This window comes from Rhipicephalus microplus, chromosome X (genome assembly GCF_043290135.1).
Source record: "Rhipicephalus microplus isolate Deutch F79 chromosome X, USDA_Rmic, whole genome shotgun sequence".
Lineage (NCBI taxonomy): Eukaryota > Metazoa > Arthropoda > Arachnida > Ixodida > Ixodidae > Rhipicephalus > Rhipicephalus microplus.
The window spans coordinates 420732837-420755192 of NC_134710.1; the positions used below are offsets into that span (position 1 = coordinate 420732837).

General features: G+C 46.6%; 1 protein-coding gene across 1 annotated transcript in view; it reads right to left on the reverse strand.

Annotated features, from left to right (window-relative positions):
- The window catches only part of LOC119161858 (uncharacterized), a 159736-nt gene extending 145146 nt beyond the window's left edge, over positions 1-14590 (reverse strand). Inside the window, exon 1 of the mRNA XM_075880334.1 lies at positions 14252-14590. The gene's annotated coding sequence lies outside the window, so the exon portion shown is untranslated. The remainder of the gene's footprint in view (positions 1-14251) is intronic.
- Between the last annotated feature and the right edge of the window lie 7766 nt (positions 14591-22356).

Below are 22356 nucleotides of genomic sequence, written 5' to 3' on the forward strand. Positions count from 1 at the left end.
GAGCTCCACCAATGAAAGTAATGCGATAATTTTGATAGCACTCTGCACGCAGCCAAGCGCAGCAGAAAATCTTCGTGAGCTTGCGCAGGGGTCCCAGGAAAAGAATTCGCAATAACAGAACGCTGCTATCGCTACGCGCTCCAAAGGCATGGATCTGGCGGTACGTGCTTATTCCTGCATCTATTCCGGTATGCTTTTTGTGCAGTACTGCTATGTGGTGTCTGCATGGGCATGCAGTCTGATTAGAGTAAGCAACAAAGCATTCTGATCAGTGAAGGAATGTATGTACCAATGCTTTGATGTCCTGGCTCTTAGTCGCATCTTAAGCATAACGAATAAAGTTACTCAAGTACTCCATTCCATGCTTGAATCGATGTAATTACAATTGCCGAACAAAAATTTCGACCACCTGGACTTCTTTAAAGGGCTAGTAAACAACCCTGAGGTCCAACAATGGTTATAAAGAGAAATATGTGTCTTTTTGCTTTGTAAACATGCCGCCACAAACACTTTTCGAATAAGTGCTGTGCTGGCAAGTCCACTTATAACGATGTCTAGGAAACCTGAAAATCTGATCGTTATAACCGATGATCATTATATCTAGGCTGCCGTAAAAAATCGTCGCCTGGCGTATGCCATTCGTAGCTCAGGGCTCGAATTTGCTTTTTCTACCCATGAACAGATGATGTAGAATAAAGGCTTTCAAAAAAAACTATTTTATACTGCGAAGGGCATTCATGTCGTTGGAGCGATGAAAAAGTCTCATACCCACAGTTACTTCCGCGGAATCTTCAGCTTAACAAGTGCGGTTCCCATACCTTCAAGCTGTTGCGAATACTTTGGCGAAATTTTTCGGGCACGCATGAAGTCTGCTAGCACGTTGATCGGCACCAGTGCACTTTGCGTGGACATCGACAATGCCGGAGAAGCGCCGGTCACCCACTGTTATAACCGATATATTGTTATATGTGGTATTGGTATATATGGACTGTACATATAATAGGGAGTGTACAGGAGTTAGAACATTGATGTCAGCATGTGTCAAATTTTCACGTGGCTTCACAACCCTTCTATCTTACAGAAAAGGGAAGGTGTAGCCCATCGTAGTGACTGGTTGAGACCAATCGACGAGCTGCGTGCTAAGCCAAGTCGCCAATCGGCGATTTTGCGTAACTGCGAGTGACAGCAGAATTGGCCAAGCGTAGGAAATAATTGCAGGAGTCGTTTTTTTTTCAAAACAAAGGCTCTGCGTGGTACGCAGCGCTGTAATGTTCGAAAAAGGCGGCCACCGTGGTTCTCTCTACGAAATGTCGAGCTTCTTTGGTGGGGTGTAAAAAAAAATGCCGGAGCTTGTTAGTGGCCCTTTAAGTGCACGTAGGTTTAGGCAAATGTTAAAGATTTCGCATGTATTGAAATGCAGCCACCACGACCAGGCTTCGATGTCAGATCCCTTCGGGCAGTTCAGCATACCATAGCCATTATATCACCGCGGCAGGTGGTATGGCGTATGTGAGATCCAACATTTGCAAATGCACTGAAAGTGTTAGTTATAAATTGCGTGCTGGAACCTCCACAAGCTGCGTATATTGAGTTGTCAGCATTTTCATCGCTTTGAAACAACTAGAAATCCGAGGTTCCCCAATGCATACTCGAATAATCCGCATGAACGTAAATGTACAGTGTACACTTTGATAGAAACACGACAGTGCGAGTGTGGTCATTCGTGCAAGCAACGCCACTCATGGTTACAAATGAGACAACTCGTTTCACTGTTAGAGTAAGGACGTTTTTGAAGCAAGATCAGTGCTTATGGTTGCCAAAATAGTTTTTTATCTTTTTTTTAAGTAAGGGCGTTTTTAAAGCAAGATCAGTGCTTATGGTTTCCAAAATAGTTTTTCATCTTTCTTTTTAAGTAGCGCCAGTGGCTAATGAAGGTGCGCACAGTCGAATGACTCTAGTCAGCTCGTAAAAAAGCGTCACAATTGCAAAGCATCCATAGCTCTCCGATGAACCACGAGACAGCTCGGAGGAGATGGAGGTGAAGAAAATACTATATCTACAGCCCAAATTAGCAGCATGGCTCAGTGTCAAGCAGAAATTTGTCTGTGGCAAATAGAAATATTTTGTAACTGTCGCGCTATACTTCGTGTATTTGTACTTACGAACACAAGTAGGTAGGTTGGTAGGCAGGCGGGCAGGCAGGCAAGTAGGTAGGTAGGTAGGTAGGTAGGTAGGTAGGTAGGTAGGTAGGTAGGTAGGTAGGTAGGTAGGTAGGTAGGTAGGTAGGTAGGTAGGTAGGTAGGTAGGTGGGTAGGTGGGTAGGTAGTGTTATGACCATCATAATTATTGAAATCTTTCGGCCTTTGTGAACTGGACGAAAATATTTTGATGCATTCCAAGCAAAAATTTCCCCTCAAGACGGGTTGATTTCCTGTCAGCAAAACGATAGCAAGGGGTCCAGGACCGGTTCACGCAAAAAAAATGCACGGGCCAAGAAAGGCCATTGTGAGCTCGACTCTAAGCAAGGCTTTCGATGCAAACAAGGAGGCAGCTGTGCCATTTTAGAGGTCACCGTGGATCTGGAAAGACCGAAACCAGCGAGGTATTTGCAGTTTGGGCTGAAAGCTAAAACCAAACTGGTTGTGGGTGCACCATGCGAGGAGAAGTGAAGTCCCGGAAGTTTGCTGCTATGCCGCAGCTTCTAGGAAACAACGAGGGATTAAATGTGCGGTTCAAGGAAAGGAAAAAGGCACTATCTGCTGCAGCCCTTGCGGCAGCCCGCCTAAGCGCCTCGACGATGCACTGCGCCGTGCTCCCGACCGGGCGGCAGAAATTAGGTGCCTTTCTCCTCTTCTAACCACTACCACAACCACCACGATGAGGATTTAGTCGACCACCCCTCTTTTCCCCTTTCTCCATAGGATCGGCTGAATGGAGTGGCATGTTTTAACAATAAGCTGGCGGACCACTACCACGGCCACTGGATGAAAAAACTGATCCCAAATCTGCATGTTACACTGCGAATGCCGTCGAAAGACGATAGTCTAGCGTTTGAAGAGAGTGAAGAAAACGTTTATTTGATGTTCTGCGCAAGAAAATCGGAGAATGGTATTCTGCAGGCACTGCGTTAGAGTGCCTCGAGCGTGTAGCGGAGGCGAACGAGCGCATTGAGGCACGTTAGAGACCATGCCATCTGGCAGTTATCTTCGAAAACGAAGGTGTGCAGCCCGCGGAGAAAGATGCGCGCCAGTCTCCGAGGTAATAAGGTGTAGAACGGAAAGCGACGGGCAGGTTCCACCACCGTGACGTCGTAGCAAAGCGTTGAAAAAACACCTTTTTGAGCATCGCGTTGCATGGTCAGCGCAGCGCGATTAAACGCTACTTTCCTTAGAGTTACTTGTGTGTGCCTAATCTAGTATAAAGGCAGGCAGAAAACATCGAAGCGTTGTTAAGGTGCCTGAGATATGCGCAATAATTGCTTTTTCATTGACAATCGCGCCACTATAAAGACTAAACCTTGTGCAATATTGGTGGGCGCAGCGGACAGGGTTGGCCGTTTGGTGCCGTTTGAGGTATCGTTAGGGCGGACAAACAGACAAATCTACAGAAAGACAGACAGACAGACAGACAGACAGACAGACAGACAGACAGACAGACAGACAGACCAAAATTTTTTTATTGAATGTTCCCTAGAAAGACTATTGTCTTTAAAAGCGCACGGTATGGTCTGCCACGTCGAGCCGCTTTCTATGGGAGAGCGCGTGTCAGCCGTAGTTGCAGTTGCGGCCGCTGCAGCGCGACGGGGCGGGGCTGGGAGGGACGGGGAAACGAGTAGCGGCGGCTCCCTCGTGGCAGCCGCCACATCAAATTAGCTGGTGTTTGTGGCAACAGTGACCCACACAGTTGTTCTAATCAGTGTTTTTTAATCTCATTTACCACAGCGATGATATATCGCATATTCAGTAGACTATACGAGGCGCTATCTAGTTAAAAAGCCAATTGATTTTTCCTGTGCGTGCTGAGCACCTGACTTTTTTTTTGTCAGAACCAGCTTCTTGCTCTGAGGCTGACAGAAAAATAAACAATGCATGTAGCTGACTGATATGACACTGAATGATTGACAGTCATTGTTTTATTTATGAAAATGTCTTACACTAAGTTATTTTGATTATTGTAGTGTTTATTCAGCACTTTCGCGCTTTATCAGCCGTAATTCTTCACAATTATTTTTGGACACATTTCAATAGGTGTATTCCAGGCGTACTACATACTCAGTTACTATAATTATTAAGGTGCATTACAAAGGTGTAGCTCTTCCAGAAGAGTTGCGATCTTGTAGGATCCGAGTGAAATGTGCTCACAATTCTTACCTCCGCGAAAACTGATCGGTGTGCAAGGTTCCATCTCGGTTAAGACAATACCAAAAATTTGCAGGGTATGCAGGTATCTAAAAGCAAAATTGGTAATTACCTGGTGCGCACACGCCAGACGGAGCCGTACCCGTGCGCTCTTTCATCCAGCAGCTCTGCCACTACATTGACCTACCTGAGCACAGTGAGGCAAGTTTGGCACGTGTACCGGAACCGGTGTTTCGAACCTCACCCAACTGCCAGAAGATTTCTGGCAACCAAGGTCATCTAAGATCGTCGTACGTGTGCGAAATCTTGTACACGTGTGCGAAACGTCAGTTCAGTGCGTTTGTGACCATATTTGGGCATCGTGTAGACTGTGCCCTCTCCACGGGCATTGTATGATGTCTTTCCCCGCCTTCGTGGGTGGACCACCTTGACCATCGAGCGCCGTATTGGCTGAAGCTGCGGACAATGCGCCCAGGGTTGGCAATGCGTGCTATATAAGCGGAAGACTTTTGTACACTTTAAGTTATACAGTTCAACAGTTCTCCTGTACAGGTCTTGAGTTCTCCTTGATCACTTGATTACCTCTTTTCGAATTACTAACCATGTAAACAAATTGTTGTCGTTCTTACGAGCGCCTCATCTCACTTGTTCGACGATGAGTCCTAAAACGAAGGCCCGCTAACAAACTAAGACCCGCGGGACCCGGAGCCGCAGCAGTAGGTAGGTAGGCAGGCAGGCAGGCAGGCAGGCGGGCAGGCAGGCAGGCAGGCAGGCAGGCAGGCAGGCAGGCAGGCAGGCAGGCAGGCAGGCAGGCAGGCAGGCAGGCAGGCAGGCAGGCAGGAAGTGACGGTGAAACAACCCTCTGATTGTGAGGCGCACCTTAGTGGAAGGACTTCGGAATAATTTTTACCACCCGCGGTTCTTTAACTTGCACCAAATATAAGCACAGTTGTGCTTGCATTTCACACCCGTATAAATGTGACCGCTGCGACTTGAACTGGAGCTCTTGTGCTCGCGCTTAGTAATGCGAAACCTTACCGCCTATGCTGCCACAGCAGACATGAAACCAGTATAATGCCGCCTCTGCCAATAGACACCAACATGGCCCTTTCTGCATATACTTATTGTTTTAGGTCCTTGCACCTTGACACCTTGAAGGCCAAAAAAGGCTTACACAATACTATTTATACAAAGGAGTATCAATTGCGTTTGAAAGGATTTGTATCTGCCCTGACACTGAAGCTCTTCCCAGAGAAACAAGACATTTCGATGGTTTTGAATTCGCTCCGGCTTCCTCCGGACTGACGCGACAAATTAACGGGCGAAAATAGCACCCTGAATTGCAGGCAAGTCAAGAGGGTCCCACAAGTGAGCACCAAAAGCGTGAGTGCGTCCCTCTGCGCGGCCGTTCCACCAGACGTGGCCTATGCCATAACCAGAGAGGTGAAAATAAAAAAAAAGAAAACAAAGGCTGTCAGGACGCCCACGGCCTTTGGCATGCCACTATCCTTCGCATCGAACAGGGTGTCAGTCGCGTGAAACGAGAATTAAGGAAGCTCGCGATTCCCGCGAGCATTCCTTCGCTCGGTGCACCCCACGAGAGCCTTTTCGCGGCACCCCCTCACTCGCACCGCGGTGGTGTCGACGGGCAACCGCGGGGCGCGGAAGAACGCCACGACAAGTGAAGAGCGGCGCTAGTCTCGTTGGGGCTGTCTCCGTTCTCGACGCGAGTGCAGAAAGGAAGCGGGAGACGTATCGACGGGAGGGCCGCCCCTGTGGTGGCTGCTTGATTGGGACTCTGCTGCCAACTTTCTTTTCTTTATTGAGACTTGCCGCATTCCGCACCACTCTTTCTGGGTAGCAAGGTTCACTGCAGCACCTTGCAGCTTATAGTACCTTGCTGCGAGCACTCAGTGGTTTCTTCTGTCTTCTTGGAGGGGTTCGTAGGTAGCATGCGAAAATACTCCGCGTACCAGATAAGATCAATGTCAGAAGCGTTGCACTGACACAGGCTTCGGAGATTTGATCAGGTCGCCAAGTTTCAGTCAAGATGACATTCAGTTAGGTTCATGTATCATGCCTTGACAGCTCGTTCAAGAAGGATTCCGGGAGGAGTAAACAAATCCTGAGCCCTCTGCGGCACGCCTTCCATGATAACCCACTCTGTAAGTGCAAGTGAGTGTGTGTGTTAAGAACACAAGCACACGTGAGCACACACACATGCACGCACTCACTAACACACGCAAACACACACACAAACTCATAAAGAGCTATTTTATGCTAATACTTTGGCCTAGAGATTGAAAGGAAAGAAAGATGGAAGGAAGAAAACAAAAAGAAAGAGGAAAGAAGGCCAAGGGAAGGGGAAAGAGACACAGAACGATGATAGAGGGGAGGGAAAGAAATATGCCACAAATGCGCAGCGCTCAAGAATGGGGAAGCGGACGAAGGCAGGAGCACAATGCGCGAAGCGTTCCGCCGCATAGAATGAAGCTTCGTGGAAGAAAGACTCCTCGAAGCCGTCAGCGACTTTAATTTGCTACTATGGTTGACTGCACAACAGGTGGTTCGCGCTGCTACGTCGCCAGGTCTACGGCGCAGTTGACCACTATCTCGGGTCACCCTCTCTACGGTGACGGGTAACACCCGTTGAATGGTGGGATAAAGAAAATCGATGGTCGGGTCTGGCTGAGTGCAGTTGCTTCAAGTGCACCGGTTAGCTGCCTCATAGCATTCTTGTCAAACTTCTTTTCGAATGGAACGTGGTCCAAATAGCCGAAAAAAATATAACATGCTGAAGGATACTAAATGTAAAAAAAATGGGTGGAGGAAGAAACAAAGACAGGTAAAGTTGAACTGGACGAAATTCAAGAATTAGTGTGCCAAAGATTTTCCTCAACGTCCCTCGTAGGCTGCTGAAACAGCGACGCTGCAGCGAGCATTGTTTGGGGTCGCTTTGGAGAAAAACTAGAAATATATGAGATGCGTCGACGCGTTTTATAGTGAAAACCAACAGCAAACTTTGCTCAAAATTTCCCTTACACTTCATTTTTTTGCTTGTAACCCACTAGAAAGCTGCCGGAGGGAGAAAAAAATGCACGTGTTGCGATATCAACACTTTGTGCTGCCGCTAGAGACAACAAACTGAAAATAAAAACCTCTGTATGTAGACAATAACAGCAACTATAAAAGGCAACGTGTCTTCGGGTAAGGGCAGAGCATTCGCATTCTTCGTAATGTATTATTCCTTTTTACTCAATTTATTTTTAGAGGAACCAGGGTATCGCGAATAGTGTTTAAACTTTTTGTATGCTCAAGGAACTCCCGTCGCCTGCGAAGACGGTTCTTTCTTAGCGCGTGAAAATTGTTTATTATAATTTTTTTTAATGTACTTACTTCTTCGCTGAACACGCATTTTTTGCGGTGTCTCACCTCATACGCCAGCGGCTCGACCTTGGACTGGAGCTCCAACCCGGAGATTTTCAAAGCGATGGCGTTCATTGCGCAGAATGCTGATACGTCGTTTGAACACACCCTTTGCTACATTTGGAAATGCACGCGAAAGAAAAAAAAAAAACGAATGCAGTGGCGCGAGCAAATCATGTATGCAGTTAAGCAATGTCACGTATATTATACTTTGCGGATTCAGCACAGCAGTTTTCAAAGATGCGTTTACCGTGACGTGCGCGAACGTTCGCGCACGTCTTGACATTGTTATCATAAAACGTGGCTGACACTAAAAAAGATTTACAATTTAGAGGAGCAGCGATTTGCTAAGCTTACTAAAGCGTCGTCGCCTAGCTGAAAAAAACGACGAATAAAATTTTGGACACGTGGAGCTTAGCCACGTGGCTTGTCAATAAGATAGTGTTTGTATGCGAAGGCTGAAGTAGGTGCTCGCCTGGAAAAGCTCACCATTTCACGATAAGTCTGCTATAGCTTACTACACTATAGCACTGCTCTGGATGATATGGCATACCACGGAATAACATCTGAGGCATGTCTTATGGTAAAAAAATTCGCGCAGCTACTACACCGATAATGAACTATTTAAAAACAATCTGTAATACTCCTTCTCATATGTCTTGTGAGCAAGCCAATATTTTCTTTTTATCAAGCATAAATAACAGTAATTTCTCAAACTGGCAAGCCAATTTGAGGCACTCACATAGTCGCTCGCTTTACCGCTAATATTTACGAAAGCATTCCTACTACCAAATGAAACGACTTCTTATAGCGTTACCTGCAGCTGCCTAGCGACGAATCTCGCGAGTCAAAATATACACAAACGCTTCCTTTTGCTGGCCTCGTCAATCATTTGCCTAATTATTGCGACTTCCTTTCGCGCGGCTACTGCAATTCAGTGGATTGTTAAAAAGTACAAACAATTTCAGGAATTGAGTCTTAGCTCGACAAAATGGAATGAAGTTTCGCGATGCCCTTTAAAGTCCACGATTAATGCATGCGGACGAAGCTAAGCTAAGCCATGTGAGCACAACAAAATGAATTATTCCTGACACGCGACTCCACAAAAATTCTCGCAGTTATTTCATATATCATGAACCAGAAATAGAAACGGCTGTCATTAGCTTCACATTCCGGAGTGTTCAATTGTATTTTACACAGAAATTATTTCCAGAGGATGGGACTAGCAGTTTTCCTTTTCTTAAAACTTTTGTACAGGATCTAGCTCACACTGACTTAAATTTTGCGACTGACGCTTCTCCCGGGGCAGTGTAAATAAAAAAAAAACTGAAACCTTGAACAAAAAAAAAAATCATTGCGGGCATATAGCGAAAGGAGCAGAAATCACTATTAACAAATCAAATTGTTTACATACTTATAATAGAGGGCGTGGCGTAGTGGTGATTGAATTTTGATTCTCAGGTGTTCTTTAGTTTACGTGTAACCATGTAAGTAAGTGGTTGTTCTTTATTCACACACTATCCAAACGGGTACCAGTCATGAGAGGCAAAGTGTCAATTGCTGCAGTTCGAAAATTCTTCACTGCTATAAATATGTATCCTACCGTTTAAAAAGCGAAAGTGGTTGCCCTTATTATAGGGTGCATATGTCAGATTATACATCAGTGTAACGGCTGAAATTTCTCTTTGACATTGCATTTTATATGCTGCATGGGAATCGCCATATTGTTTTACGACGTCTCGGGAAACATAGAAGCCACGTTTACAGAAAACTTCGGGCTCTTAGTACCTTGGTAATTGCCCATTATACTAAGTGCGACCTAATGACATAAATGAAACTGAGAGTCATTGGCTTAATTGTCTGTTGCATTCACTTTATTGTGTTTACAAATAAAAATGACCTACCCGAATAAAAAAATGTTTTTTTTTTCTCGTTCATACAACAAGACGTAGGTAAACTTGCGGGGAAAAAATAAATGCTGTATAATGCCGCAGTTCTTGGAAAAGCATAAACTGAGGTACCCAGTTTTTGAAGGTGTTTTACAGCAAAACCATCTGTAGCAAATAGCAAGAAAATATGTGTTCGAGATGTTGATAAAAACACCCTCCGCGCGATGTGGTTACTCCGCGTTCGAAATGGGTGGATTGCTTCCGTCTATTGATTATGCAGTGACACAAACGAGAGTCTCATGGACGCCACCGCGTGAAAATAACTGATGAAGGCCAAGGACGTTAAGCGTAAGTGTTTTGCCTGCCAGTATTCTCTGTACTGCGAAGCCAAATATTCTCGATGTCGAATCAGTTACAGTAGAGGCGAGCGTTTGCCGGCAGCCTCCATAGATTTCTACGGCTGTTGGTCAAGAATCTGTTTCAGAACCCGTGTGGCGTGTTGATCATCTGTGGCTAGCGCGACACCTTTCGACCATTTACGGCTTGCGTAGCCAACTAGCGTGTCTTTTCCGCGGCGACAGTTCTGCATTGCGTGTTATCGGACTGCCCTGAGCAAGTACCAGTGTGCGAGACGTGTCACGAGTCACTGCGTAAGGGACTTTTTGTGCATCCCCTTCACCAGCTCATACGTTTTGCCCCCCCCCCTCCCAATACCCCCTCCCTGGCCCAAGCACCTCCTAAAAATGAATGTAGAAGAAAGGAGTATCGCACCACCTCTCATTTACGTGCATACGTGGCTTGGCAGTCACCAAGGGGTAATTGGCGGCTCGAATTGTTTGATAGCGCCTGAGTTGGCTAGTTCTATCAAGCCAGGGCGAAAACCTGGCCCGCCAGTGTCTGGCTCCCCTCATGAGGCCCGGCAGGCGGGTGTAGTGGGGACTTTTATAGCTGTGGTTGTTAAGCCAAGGGGTTATTGATGATGATGCAAAGTGGTTTTCTGATGAGAGAAACGTTTATTATATTTAAGCGACATGGCTTTGCTGGTCTTCAGTCTCCACGTAGCTTAAGACCCTCCGCATTTTTTCTCTCATGAACCCTTAAGCCCTATATCTTCGAGAGCTGTGAGAAAAAATTACCATATTTAGGTTAATGTATTATAAGCCACCAGACCCAGAATGCCCGCCACATTATTTGTAAAAAGAATGGTACAAACGTATAAATTTGAAGTCCACAAAGTTAGCAGGTACTCGTGGTATCTTCTCCCTTTGCGCACGTGAATATAGAACCTATAAGAGAAACCATATGAGGTGCACCGAATACCTTCAATGAATCTTATATATGTCATATAGTATAATTGATTTTATATGTAGGGTTGAATGTCCTAAAACCACGATATGATTATTAGAGACAACGTAGTCGAGGGCTCCGGAAATTTCGACCACCTATGGTTCTTTAACGTGCACCCAAATCTGAGCACACGGGCCTACAACATTTCATCTAATGGGAAAGTATCGAACATATTGTTGAAACAGTTACCGCAGAAAAAGATGCTACACACAAAGAATATGCACAATAAATGAGCTACACATTTAAATGTTCAAGTATTGATCATGCCTTGTGTATTTCCCCTGTGTGTTGCATTTTTCTTGCACTCAGTAACCTTTTATCATTACGTGCCAACAAGGCGTTCATAAAGTTAATCTCGTTCATTCATACCCTAACAAACGACACACATAATAGACGATAAAGAAAGGTTTTAGATCTAAGAGAATACGCACACGCACACAAACACATCTCTTACCGGAGTTTCGACGTATTTAATTCAATGGCCTGCAATTTCATTGAAAGTCTTATCGAGCTGTTCATGCATTTATATGCCGACGAGAGCTCTGACACTTTGTGGGACCAGATTTAGCGGCGATGAAACAGGTATAATACACGCTTTCTTTATAATACAGCACAGCCTAGTTAAGGGCTCATTAGGGTGTGCCTTCATTCACTTGCAGGAGTGAAAGCGTGCGTCACCTGCTGGATTCAAGTTTGGCAAAGTGGGCTTCTCCTCAAGCTGGGTCTTACTGCAGAAAAGCCAACAGCTGAAGTGGCTGCTGCACTGCGTTTGGAACTGTTCGAAAATGTGTCCACCTTCACATGTTCATCGCAATACAGGTGGCTGCACTTGGAAAGTGGCGTGTGTGTAGATGCAGTTCACTGGCTCAAAAGTGAAGAAAGCTGGGATATCTTGCCATAGCGAATGCTACGAATCATATCACCTGTTATTTCTTTATTATAAATCGTCTTATGCTCGTTCAGATATTACTTCCATAACCTGTTGACTCAAGAAAACTGATAACATATTCGCAATTTACTGAATAATTCTAATTTAGTAATTCGACAATGTGGAATGCAACATGAGGTTGATAAAAATACTGATGAGTTATTTGGTTTTATTTTGGATATAATCTCATCACATTCAACGGTAGGGAATGCTAAGCTCCACATAACTGAGACCAAGCAGAATAATGCTGGGGGAAGTTTTTTTCATTTCCACGCGTCCTATAGCTAGCAGTTGCTGTCTTTTTGTACAGTGCACTGTGTAATATTGCCCATCCCGAGACCACAATTGCACAAGTTAAAACTGCTTCACAGACAAAGCGAATGTAAATACGCCAGCTTTCAAAAGATAGATGGTCTTGGCTCTCTCTCAAGTGCAAAAAGTCATGATCTATCTATCTATCTATCTATCTATCTATCTATCTATCTATCTATCTATCTATCTATCTATCTATCTATCTATCTATCTATCTATCTGGCCGCTTACGTTTAGGTGCTCTCGTGATCACCGCCTTAAATTGGCGTGAACCAAAATTAGCATGAAAGGGGATGATGGTTTGACGAATATGATGCGCTGGTCAAAACATGAATAATGTCACATTCCCGTCGCGTACGTCGTCAAACACTTCCCGCCAGACAGTGGCTCACATCCAAGGGCGACTATGTGCCACTTATATGCGTAAATGTACCACAGGTGATTGCCACTGAGAATCTACCGAGAACGATGAGAACACACACGGGCAATTTCAACGCGCGAGCGTTAAGAAATACCTGAAATTGGTAGCGTCGACCTGACGAATGCAAAGAATAAATGTGAGGACGTCACCTTGAATCGAATCCAAGCATTCTGCGTGGCAATGAAGCATTCTACCACAGAGGTACGCCAGTTCTCAGAACTACTTTTCAAATAGACGCTAATCTTCGCGAAACATCAATAGTTGTAGCAGCACTGCCTATTCAATTCTGTAAACATTTCATATGTATTTCTTCGATACCATCGTCCCGTCGGGTTAACGTTAATTGTGGTTAGTTGCCGTGCGCTGAAGTTGATTTATATGCATCAGAGTCCAGGGCTAACATCCTCGCGAGCCTCAGCGCTTCATATCAGCTTCTGGTGTTGCTAATACGCATGTCCCTGTTAAATCGCTGCGCAAGTGCAAACAACTGATTGTATAAGTATCTGCAACTCTTCAACAAATGCCTGTGCGTGCGACATTTGTACATACATTTAGCGTCATTTCATTACGTGTCGCTGAATAAAAAAAATAGCGAGACACGCACCTTCTTTATGTGTGCTTCGCATAACGTCGATTTTAACGGTACGTGGGAACTGCCGACTTTTTTCTTGTTTAGGTGTCGTCTATCCTGGTGACGCAGGTATAATTATAACATGCTGTAAATCAAGCACAAAAATGTGTTCGCTGAGCTGACACTGACGCTATGTAAAAAAAACTCCAATTTTGTCATCCACGGCATCCCGTTCATTGTGCTTTTAGGCATCCTTCGATAAAATAGAGAACAAAATATATTTCTACAACGAAGCAGTGCACATGATAGGCCAAAAGTATTCTCCCCGTTGAATTATCAAAACAATGGTATTTATCCCGATGTTGTTGGAGCCCCGTTCAGACAAAATGTAGCTGAGTTGACTTACAAATGCACAGCAATACAATGCATAAATAGGCGCTGCGATGTGACCATGCATGACTAACATCAGTGTTGAAGAAGTACGCGGATCTTGGCTTGTAAAGCGTATTAGGTTTCCACCCAGGGTAAACAATACCAGAAGAATAACACCAAATAATGCATTTGAGGAGAAGTTACGGCTCCCTTCTCATTGTTTCGTCCATTGGGGAACACCTGCGCTGTTCTTCTGCTCCTCACTTACCTTGTCACGGTCATCTTTTAGAAATTAAGAAATCGCACCCGAATGGCCAGGTACTTCCAGCCGAGGGAAGCTAATCATGTACAGCTTTCAGTCTGCCAATGCTAAGGAGCAGCAGGGAATGCGTCAAGGAAGCGGAAAAAAAGGAAACCAGCTTGCACAGAAAAGAAAAAAGACGAAAAAAAAAACACGAGCATTCGATGGAGCAGAACATTCTCAACCGTGTTTAAAGAGAGCACCAGAAAAGAACGCGCGCAAAATGACAGGAAGAAAAAGATCGCCGCGGCAGTCTTTTTCCTCCGCTGTGGCAGGCAACGCACACACACTGAAGCAGACGTCACGTCAACTGAGACGAACCTCACCTTTGACAATGAAGACGAGGGCAGCGAGTCTCCCACTGCGACTGCCGCCGACGACGTCGAGGAAAGATCCACTGTAGCGACCGAAGCTGGCACTGGACTAGAAACAGCAGCAGCAGCAGCAGCAGTAGCCGCTGGCTGAAGAGGGAGTGGGGAGCGTGGAAGACCAGGCAGGGAAGCCAGAAGGCGAAGGAGCAAACGAAGACCAGGCACAACGCACACACGCGTGCCGTAGAGCAAGCAACGACAGCGCCGCCGCACTCCCTCGTGCTGCGTCCGACGGCGGAGTGAGTAGCAGCGGGCGGCCGGGTGTCGACGATCCCCTTGTCGATGAACAGTTGAGCCGAGGCGTCACAGGCGACGGCGGCGCAACCGCGATGAGAGGAACACGTCGACTCGGCGCTTTCGCTTCGCGCCACCGACAAACCTAGCCGATCGCTGCCCCTCGCTCCCGCAGGCCTCGATCGAGCGCGCGACAGAGAAAGAAGTAAAGCTGTTCTCGCCTTCCTCCCCCTCTTTTCTTACCACTGCACCCGGCCTAGCATCACAGAGAGTGTGACACGCGCGGTAGCAGCCGGGCACGCCACCGAAGCGCCCTCATTGGTCGGTCTGTGTGCGGGAAAGCGCCGCGGTCACTGAGGGAAGCGCAAACACAAAAGAGGAAGGAGGGAAGCAAACGCGGACGAGAAAAGAAAAAATGACTCGACGGGAGAGGGTAGGAAAAAAAAGGGAGGGGGGAGATGTCCCGCGAAAGGCTACAGCAAGTGTATGGCAGGAAAGAGAGAGGGAACGGGAAAAAATAAATGAGGAAGACACTAGCCGAGGAGGGATCACTTAAAGCGGCTGCTCCACTTAGAGAGCGACCGCAAAATGTCGCACAGTGTACTCTGGAAAGGCGGACAATGTCTCGGCAAGGGCTACGATCGAACAAGGAGGGGATGAAACTGAATGAAAATGGTAAAAAAAAGGGGTGAAATGCGCGGATGTGAGCTATGAGGCTTAAGGCGGAAACCTTGTGGAAAGGAGAAGCGGTGGCATTGCGAAAACAGATGCCTTATAAGCGGCGCCGTCGCCGAATACGAGGCGTCTGGGAAACGTCGCATATAGTGTTATGCGAATGTGTAGCCCGAAGAAGAGGAGAGAAAGGCTGACACAAGGGTCAGAGGGAAACAAAAACAAAAAGGAAGTGTGAGCGAAGAAGAAGAAGGTGGTGCTCGAGTCGGCAAGAAAGCGAGAAAGGCGGTCGCCTGGCTATATTTTTGTACTAGTGGACCTCATATGAAGGAAACTGACTTTTTGTTTTTCTTTGTTCTTTTTTTCTTTCTTTCGGATGTTCCCCATTTCCTGGAGGATGGTGGGAGAGCGTGAGAGAAGAGCTCTGGAGTTCAGTTTCAGATTGCTGGTGGTGCCTTCTCTGTTGCGTCTTCCCTTTCGCTTCTTCTTTTCCGTTTCGCTTTCTCACGCTACCGATGCGTGAGGAGGAAGAGTTGTCGAGGTGCTCGCTGCCTTTTTACTTGGCGCTACACTTTCTGTTTCTGCTTTCTTTCGTCTTTTTCTTTCTATCTCTACAATAAAACAGAAAAGAGGGTCGTGGCCACCCCTGCAAAAGAACAAGTCTTTGTTTTCTCCACTGTAAGTTGGAACGTAGGGAGAAGAGACGCATCGATGGCGCTTCGTGCCGCGCGGTAACTAAGTCCCGCTCTATGGCATAGTAGCGTGGGCGCTTTCTCCTGGGCTGGAGCGAGCAGGTTGCTAGGAGTGTGTGTGCGTGCAGCAAATTAACGGTTAAGGCAGCGGTCGCGTCCCCGTGCTTCAGCACTGAGCGAGAGAGTCTCGCGACACTGCTTTTCTTCTCCATTGCGCAGCCCCGAGATTGAGAATGGTGCGAGCAAATGGATTGTGAGGATTCCCTTTTTATGTACTACCATGTTAGTTTTGGTCAAGGTTGACCGAGTCCTGCCGAGAAGACACTGCTTAAATTTGTGGGTGTCTGTTTTCGCCTAAGGCCCCGCCGCGGTGGTCTAGTGGCTAAGGTACTCGGCTGCTGACCTTCAGGTCGCGGGTTCGAATCCCGGCTGTGGGTGCTGCATTTCCGATGGAGACGGAAATGTTGTATGCCCGTGTGTTCAGATTTGGGTGCACGTTAAAGAGCCCCAGGTGGTTGAAATTACCGGAATCTTCCACTACGACGTCTCTCATAATCATAAGGTGGTTTTGGTCTTGGGACGTTAAACCCCACATATCAATCATGTTTTCGCCTAATACAAAAGGCCCGAGAGGAGACGCATGGGAGAAAGAGGATTTTATATGGGGACTCTGCAAAAGGTTTCCTGCTTTGTTTTGCCTGCCTTCTTTGTTTTTATTTCGGCTTCAAGTCCCCGACAGTGTAGGGGTAGAAGGTAGAAGGCGTTCCTTCTTTTGTCGAGACAAGGAGACCACGGACAAGTGAATGATGCACACCGGGGGGCTAGAAAAATCGAGGTAGTGGTGAAAAGATGTTCCGATGCTGCAATTGAGTGCGCTATATAGGCTTCTAAGCAAAGGAACAGCCACGAAGAAGGCTCTGTTGTGGGCCGGCAGGCTCACGGTTGTAGGGGTGCCACGCGCTTTTTGCTTTTCTTATTTCTTCTTTCTCCTTTCTCGTTGCGTCTCTAGAGAGGGCTGTCAGATTTAGGCACCTTTCAGAGAACGATTGTCTCAGGAAACAGGCGCGACCCAGCAGAACGCGATGAGGGCTCCTGGCTTTGGTGACTAAGGGAGAGAGGAGGTGGAAAGAGGGGGCATGTCTCGGGTGGAGGCAAACCTTAACAAGGTTTACCAGGGCTTGGATCTTGTGCGAGAACGAGAGTGAGGAAGATCTCGAGAGGCGGAAAGAAAAAATTAAACCAAAGAAAAGAATGATATGGCTGAAAGGAAAGCGCAGCGCCTTGTTCAGTGTATTGTTGAAGAAGTACAGCTCTCCCTCCCTGGCCCTGTCTCCCACCGCCTGCGGCTACTCCTCCGGAGCGCCTTACGCGCACGTCGGCTGGCCGTGGATTCATCACCGCCGCTTTGTGTGCCGAGTGACGACGGCGCTATTGCTTTTTAAAGAAGATAGTCTTTGTTGGGGACCTCTGATGCCAAAATTTTGGTCTGTTTGTCTTTTTCTCTGCCTGTCTGTACATTTGTCTGCTTGTCTGCAGTAACGATTCCCCTAACGGCACCAAACGATACTTCTAACGGCCAACCCCAGCCGCAGTACTCACCAATATTGCTCAAGCTTCAACGTCCATACCTGTGCGATTGTTAATTAAAAACAATGATTGCGCATATCTGAGGCACCATAACAACACGCAGATGTTTTGTATGTGTGCCTTTATACTAGAGAAGGCACACACAAGTAATTCTAAGGACCGTAGCGTTTATCACGCTGCGCTGACAGTGGAATGCGATGCTCAAAAAGGCAAGTGTTTCCAACGCTCTTTAAGACGACATGGTGGTGGCACCTGCCAGTTGCTTTGTGGTCTACACCTTATCGCCTCCGAGACAGGCGCGCATCTTACTCCGCGAGCGCGCACGCCTTCATTCGTTTTCGAAGATAATTGCCAGATGTCGCTCGTGTCTAACGTGCTCCTATGCGCTCATTTGCCTTCACTACATAGATCGAGACTCTCTAACGCAGCGCTTCCAGGACACATTTCACCGATTTTCTCGCGCAGAACATCAAATAAACGTTTTGTTCACTTTCTCCGCACGCAAGACTATCGTCTTTTGACGACAACTGCAGTAAAAAATGCAGATACGGGGCCAATTTTTTTCTTTATTTCTCTTGGTGCAGAGTCCTGGCTGCTTGGGCTGTGTTGACAGGAGGAGCGAGAAGTGTGGCAATGAGGAAGGACAGGCCCGGAGGGGATGGGGAGCTACCGCAGAGACTGCTCACCCTTCAGCTTTGGCCACACTTCACCGCATCTTGTGACGTGGAGATATGCCGTGGAAAAGACGGGAGGTGGGGGAGAACTGCAGAAGTGTGTGGCGCGTGCCTTCGCTTTCCCGTCGATTATGTCGGTTTCTCTCCACTCCTATTTGTTCGCAGGGTAAGTGACGTAAGGAAGAGGTGGAGGTCGAACAAGAAAAAGACCTTCCACTTCCACTGCACGCTGCAGTGTATTGCGCTGGTGAAAAGGAAGTGCGGACTGCCTCTTTCGCGCTAGTCACACTTGTGTGCGACAGCCGAACCAAAGAAAACACGCGCTAGGTTGGCGGCGCTTCTGTGTGTTGCACAGTGACAGGGCGGGCTGCGGCTGGCGAGTTTCTTCGCACGGTAAACAGGAGGCCATATGAGAGAAAGACATCCGCGTCAAGCGATCCCTCGCAAGCGCACAGAGTATAGACGGGGGCCTCGACAATAGTGTGTGCATGGGCGCCCTTGCGTTTGCCGAAACACAAAGGCCGAAGATTTGTGCTTTCGAAGACAGAACCATGTTGGCTATACTGTTCTCGCGTATTTAAATAAGTGAGCATACTAACACTGCTATACGTTTTAGGCAAAGCGCTTTTTCAAATCGACGTTTGGCTTTTCCCACTTTAATGTAATCAAACCCTATAGCCGTTTTATTATCGCTTTTACGTTGAAGTTGGTGTCGGTAGGTCTCTTGCATGTGACTTTGTGTACGAATGGGCCTTCAACGTTTCATTAGGCTGTTGCTTCCTCGTCACAAGGCTATTTATCACGACGCTCTCGTATAGGTGTGTATGAGTGCCAACCCGATGACAGAATCGTCATCGGGGAAGAAGAGCCTAGACCATTTGTGCATTGTGTATAAAAAAAAAACTCAGCACTTGCTATAGTTGAATATCAGAAGAAAAGTAAAAGGGATAATAAATAAAACCACAAAATGCCAAAAACCTAAAGTCAGTAAGGCTACGGCTGACGGATAAATAGGAGCGTTCAGAAGAAATGACGAATGACCGTCACCGTTCTGTTGACGTACGACTGCACCCAGCGAAGCCTCACGGGCCAAAACGCCGTAAGGGTCACGGGGTCATGCTGTAGCTCGGAAGACAGGTAGCGTCGGCAGATCCGAGGTCAGCGACCTGTCAGCGTTTCCTTTCCTATGCTTGCACATGAACCCGGAGATGGACGGAAAGTGCCCGGCCAACACTCGAAGAAGTGCCTGGCCAACGCCGGACGAAATACCTGGCCAACGCAAGGCGACTAGCAGCCCGGTTAACGCCGGACGGTGGTTGGAACACTCAGGAACACGTCCAGCGGGGCTGTGCCACAGGAACACAACCGTCATTCCCGCGTTCTGGTAGCCTACTCACCTCAGCCATGTCTCAGCCACGGCTCGACCACATCTCTCGTCTTCTTTCTTCGGCTACTTATCGAACAGTGTGGTGGCCTCTCACTGGTCACATTTTCCGACGTCATCTCCCGTACTCCGTCTGTAACTCATCTTCCACGCTGGATACAAGAAACAAACTCGCGTCAACCCATTTCCTCGCCATCGTCGTCTTTCTCGCGCCGATGCACGGGCGCACTTTTCAAACCACAAAGTGGTTCCACTCGCCCACTTATTACATTCCTGTAATTGCTAATGGATTATGAAAGTTCACGAGACAATCGATGAACGGCCACCATTTTGTGTGTCCTGCAAATGAATAGTGAAATAACTTTATGCATGGTTTCGAGGTAAAGGCACAGTCACTCCTAAAATATGTGGCCGCCTTGACTGCTAGGGGTGCTGTTTGTGAACAGATGACAGCACTACAGGTGCAGCAATCAGCTGTGCTCTGTGGCCTGTTGCACGCTTTGCCTGTTTTCAACGTGCCGCCGAGTTCAATGACTCAACTAGAACGGGACCATCGTGTCGCCCTCCGATGGCTTACCTCACGATGTTCAATCTGTTCCTCTACTCACCGAAGCGCACCAGTTGTCCATGAGGCAGCAGGCTGACGAGAGAGCACTGCACCATATCTCTAGCGGATGACAAGAGCTGTAAATTGTAATGCAATTATTAATCGCCTCTTTTAGCGTCGAAGCTATCGCATTACGAAAATGACATCATAGTTTACCAAAATTACACGCAGTTTGGCAGATCCAACTTCTTTCAATATTCAAAAAGAGCGCAACAAATGCATCTTCCCCATTTATCTCTTCATTTCCGAACTACTCAAAAAGTCTTACCAGCCTGTTGCGGCACTATTTCTGTTGACCAAGTCACACCTGTTTGAGAATTTTGACAGTCATCTCCAAGTTTTCACCAACGCATCTGTATACAATGACGGCCAAGGTGGATCTGCAGCTTTTTTTTGCCCTTTTGCAAACATCCGATGGGTGTTTCGTATACCGCTTCCATCTTCTTCAAGAACTGCGGACTTAGCTGCAATTGATGTTACAATGAAATGTGTTCTAGAAGGATTAGAGGAGTCGAAGGTTGTCATACACACAAATTCTCAAGCTACCCTTAGCACATTGTAAAAAAAAAAGACTTCGTTGGCACAACTATATGCAGCATCATTAAGTTTGACACAAAATTTATTACTCGTGGCCTGTCCTTAATTTGCCACTGGATACCTTCGCGTGTTCGTTTTCCTAGGAATGAAGAGGCCGATCCTCTCGCTTCAACTTGTGTGCACAACGAATGTGACTGCAAAGAAATTTCATGCTGGTTTGACAACGCTTGGCTGCTGACCCACCGACATCTTCTTAAGCAGCATCCCGATCAGCGTGTCGCAAGCGATTGTTTCCTCCTCGCATTTGTGGTGGAGCGTTGAATCGCTGTGACAGAGCCCTGTTACACAAGCTAAGAGCTGGTTCTATGTCAGTGAGCGAACAATTATACCGCGAAGGAGAGTCCGATATGTTCGTCGTGTGGCTCCTGTGAGACACTAAAACACGTAATTTTTCTTCTTCTCTTCTTCTCTTTTCTTTTTCTTCTTTTATTTCCTCAATACCTCCCGTTCCCGAAAGAGTAGTCAGGCGTTGGGCCCCTATAAGTAGCAGTTGTTTGCTTCTACCTTCCCCCTTTTTTTTTGGTCTTCGTGTTTTTTATGTATTCTAACCGAATAAAATAAAATAAATATAAACTATATGCCATGTGAAACGCGAATGTTGAATGGCGTCCCTCGTCAGCGGCGTCAATACGAGAACCATCACGTGATCACGTTACAGGCTGGTAAAATTTTTGGTGTCACCACATGAGGTATGTTTTAGTAAAAAGATGGCTGATCTCGGATCCAGTGCGAAATAAGGTGGAGTAGAGAGAGCTAGACGAGAAGCAGATAGGTTGACCAGGTGGCACACGGGTCGCTACCCTACACGGGATAAGAAACGAATAGAAAGAGAAGGAGTCAAGAAAGAACAAGTGATACACACCAACGTTCACAGCGCACACAGCATAGAAAAACATACTTACATAAAGAGTGGACTCTACCGTAAGGCCCTGCGGCTGAGCTACTGCGCTGCTTTCAGCGCAACGAGGGGCTGATCAGACCCAACAGTGTCTTCAGCATTAATAAAACGACAATTTTTTTCTTTCTTAGGCTGGAATTCCAACCCATACCCTTATGATCCGAAAGCGAGTGTATTTACCACTATAGGCTGCACACCCATGCTTCCATAAAGGGAATAGATGTACAAATTCATAAAGACAGCACTTACTACGCACACTTTACTCATTTTTGTGTGCAACAATAAACGCCCTCAGTGGGACACAATATAGAACCTATATAAGTAATTGTAGAAATCGGTTATTTTTCTTTGAAAAAATTTGATGCCAAACTTGATTTTTGTGTTCCTCCTGAGACGGCTATTATATGTGTTGATTAACGATTAGAAGCGAGCATGGGAATGCCATCTAGTGGTTGGTTAGACCGTTCGTTGCTCGGCTGCGAAAAGAATTGAGTGACCACTCTTTGCAAAAGTATATTTCTTTATGTGGAAACTGTTTGAGACCGGTCGCTTTGCGGTTGCCTAAAAGTAGACTGAAACCCAAGATGCTTGAAAGGTTACAATGTTTCTGATACTGGAGGCATTGCAAAACGACGTCAGTTTCATACAGCTTTTGGAGGGGTGTGCGAGAGATTCAAATGCATTGACTGAGAAGAAAAGGAACGTGGCTTTCGCC